Source organism: Thamnophis elegans, chromosome 2 (assembly GCF_009769535.1).
Source record: "Thamnophis elegans isolate rThaEle1 chromosome 2, rThaEle1.pri, whole genome shotgun sequence".
NCBI lineage: Eukaryota > Metazoa > Chordata > Lepidosauria > Squamata > Colubridae > Thamnophis > Thamnophis elegans.
Window position 1 is genome coordinate 30363533 of NC_045542.1, and position 3851 is coordinate 30367383.

General features: G+C 43.1%; 1 pseudogene; it reads right to left on the bottom strand.

The window, feature by feature from the left end:
- Positions 1 to 269: 269 nt before the first annotated feature.
- LOC116504062 lies at positions 270 to 3552 on the bottom strand (annotated as a pseudogene).
- Between the last annotated feature and the right edge of the window lie 299 nt (positions 3553 to 3851).

The window sequence follows — 3851 nt, forward strand, 5'->3', positions numbered from 1 at the left end:
TCTGCCAATGAAAACAGAGCTCGAGGAGGCCATGCGCGGACCTCCCAAACTCCATTTTTTTCTGGCAAAGGCACCACTGGCCAGTCCTTTGCTGTTTCCAGGGTGACCCCATATAAGCACTCCGTGGGCCTGATCCAGCCCCCAGGCTTTGAGTTTGACATCCCTGATTTAGGTTTAGTGCGGCCTGAACTTTTAGGATCCTTTGTCCACTCCAAATTGTATAGAATAGAGGAAACACTTTTCTTAATGTAGCGTATGCATTGTCACTCTTAATTCCTTAAAGTCAAAAATCTGATTTTAAGAGAAAGATGCTTTCTCTTAAATTACTTCACAGCATATCCATAAATATGGGGACAAACTACAGTTACGTACAACGGGGCCATGAAGTGTTGCAAGTACAGTTTAGAAAACCCCGCGTTCTCCAAATCCTTCCAGGTCTCTTTTAACAAGGAGCATCCGTCTGTCAAATATCTCCAAGTAGGGTTACAGACTTGTTGCAAGAAGGAGGCCCACTTCGATCTACTAGCTGCTACATGTTCAATGAAATAGAATGCACCACCCTGGAAAAAGTAAAATAATACAATATAGAAATTAAACATTGTATTTCCACTGTAATCAAGATTGTTGATACAAAACGTCCTGGGGACATGAAGCAATAAGTAAGTATAGAGACAAAATGAAGCTGGAATGCAATTTAGCCATGAATGATTTACTAGGAAAACTGCAGAATTGGCCTTTTTTATTTAAAGGAAGATGACTAAGTAGCTGTATCAGTTCACTACATTTCCTCATATTGGGTTAGCCTTATCTCAGGTTTAGAATTTATATTAAAATTCAAAAGGGTTCACAAAATTTTAAGCATCACTGTGTATTTATTACATTTTTATGCCACTCATCTCCCTTTTGAGGTGATTTTGGGTGGCTTACAAGTTATAAAACAGGTAAAAAGTAATTAAAACAGTAAAATTACACAGATTAAAATATTATTAAAAACTTTACTAAATTTTACTAAAACTGAAACTAAGAGAGCTAAGAGATGGACAGGATGGGGATGAGGTCTTATCCCATCAGCTACCTCCAGCAGCAAGCTGGTGCATGGTGTTATTTTTCCTTTTTTAAAAAACATTATAGTGGAGATTTTGGTGCCAAGTTAAAATCTATATATGCTTTTATATATCATACACATAAGCTTAGCAAGATAATCCAGATGAGAAGCACACCCAGAAGTTCTAGCTCTAGATGTATTGTAAAGTTAAATTCACAAACCTTGCCTGTCTGAAAGCACATCTGTCCAGCCTAAGAAACTAGGGAAGTTTGCCACATCCCCATTGGTTCTGGAGGCTTATCTGTCTTTTGTCTAAACATTGTTTAACTTTTTTTTAACAGATTAACAGAGTTGGAAGAGACCTTATAGGTCACCTGGTCCAACACCCCCCACCCCCGTTCAAGCAGAAGACCGTACACCATTTCTGACAACTGGCAGTCCAATCTCTTCTTGAACGTCTCAAGTGATGAATCCCCTGCAACCTCCGAAGGCAACTTCCCTTCCATTGGTTGATAGTTCTCACTGTCAGAAAATTCTCACTGTCACAAAATTCCTCCTTATTTTTATGTTGAATCTCTCCTTGGTGAGTTTCCATCCATTATTCCTTGTCTGCCCTTCAGGTGCTGTGGAAAATAGCTTGACCCCCTTCTCTGTGTGGCAGACCTTCAAATATTGGAACATTGCTATCATGTCTCCCCTGGTCCTTCTCTTCACTAGACTAGCCATGCCCAGTTCCTGTATGTTTTAGTCTCCAGTACCCTAATGCATAGTATTGTATACCAGGACCCTTGGGTAGCCAGAAGAACTGAGGCGGAGACGGGAATAAAGGCTAACAAGTTTATTCCCTAACAAGTACAGGCTAACATTCAGAACCGACTTCAGACAGGAACGCGCGCTGCTCGTTTGGACAGTCCCTTTTTATACTGGAGCTGTCAAACGACCAGCCAATCGGCTGTCGAGTACTTCCCGCTTAAACAACTTTATTTTACCGCATGCTCAGAACGTGACACATAGGTGTTGCTTAAATGGATGGAAGAGAACAGGAAGGTCTGGAGGAACGTTGTCCATGGAATAGCAATGGGTCAAACACGACTTTGCAACTAACAATAACATTATTGTTAATTAAAGTTTTAAACAAAATTTCAAGCCATCCAGCTGAGCTGAACGATCCTTGGAAGCTTTCCCCCACCCTTTTTAAAGCATTTTCCCCCTCTCGGTTTGGGCAAATTGGCAGGGAAAAAATGCTTTAAAAAGTGAAAAAATTTGGTCAGGGATCCAGTTTATGTTAAGCCCGAAAATGAGCAGCATAAAGAGCAGCAGAGAGATGTTGTTTTTGTGGAATCTAAAGCCCTTGAACCCATGCACACTTGCCTAGTGTGTATGTGCACCTACCTAATGCCCATTATTCATTTGTCTGGACACACCAGAATTAACTTTCTCTCTTTGCCCTTTGACTTACGGGTCTGAGCACTCGCAAGATCTCCTTCAATGCAGCCTGGGTGTTCTTCACAGAGCAAAACACGGTTGTGCAAACCACCACGTCCACAGAGTTGTCCGACAATGAAGTCATGTTCTCAGCGGAGGCGACCACAAAATTCTCGAACTGGAGGTGTGTGTTTTGAGCCATGCTGTTCAGGAGGAATTTTTGAAAGTTGGGGTTGTAGTCCAAGCAGGTCACGCGAGTGTTGGGGGGATAAAACTGAAAGTTGGGGCCGGTGCCCACGCCAATCTCTAGCAGGTGGAGCTTTCCCGAAGCATCAGCATAGTCGCGCATGTTATGGAACAGCTTCTCCTTTTCCTTGCACATTTTTTATTGTACAGTTTGCTGAGCTGATTCATGAAAATTGGGAAAGTTTTTTTGCAAATAGGATCCCATAAGCCAAAATAGGCAAGCACATAGATGGGCAGGATGAGGATTTTCAGGCATTGTTGGAAGATGAAAACCAGCATCGTCTTTGATGGAAGAAAAGAAACCCTTCCTGCTTGATTCCCTCAATGATTTCCTTGAAATACTTCCAGTTACTCACAGTTCTTTTAATGATGTGACCTACGGAAAGCATCTACATCAGGTCATCAGTTTGAATCTGTTCCAGTTCTTCCTTAAAGCGACAACAACTCTTTTAGTTACCTAAAAATATCTTTCAGTTATACAATTTGGGATGAACATGCTTTGAATGCTGCGGGAGTAAGAATAGATTTCCAGAGGATGTATTGGTAGTAGCCAGAGCAGTGGCCACCACATTGGTACAGTGGATTGTTTGGCCCACCCACCAGCCCTCGTTCTATGGCCATTTACAGTATAACACAACTGGCCAATTGTGCATGCGTGCAAAGCGTGCTGCCCCTGCAGAAACCACTGCTGAGCAGCTGGGTGCCGCAGGGTGGTGGCATACACAGCATGCGTGCCCAACCGGGACACCTGGTCCTATGCTCAGCGTACCAGTTGTGATGGGATCCGGAACCCACCACTGAACCAGGAGCAGTGACGTGCAGTCAGGGGAGGCAGGGGAGGCAGAGCCTTACCACTGTCACATTGAAAAGAAAAAACAATGTAAAGGCAAGAGCTGAGGTCAGGCTGAGCTAGTTGCTGCCAGAGTCACAGTGGATGATGCTGCTTAGTGCTTAACTGTTTAAAAAAGCCTCTTAAAAAGTGCCCTCTTCAGGAGGAGGCAGGAGAATGATGGGCCTCATCTACTCTGACTTTAGGCGTTTTATGATCACTCGAGCAGAGTTAAGCAAGGGTTAAAAGCCGAAAAATTCCTGACGTAGGTGAGGCATGTCATATTCCTGCCTCCTCCTGTAGAGG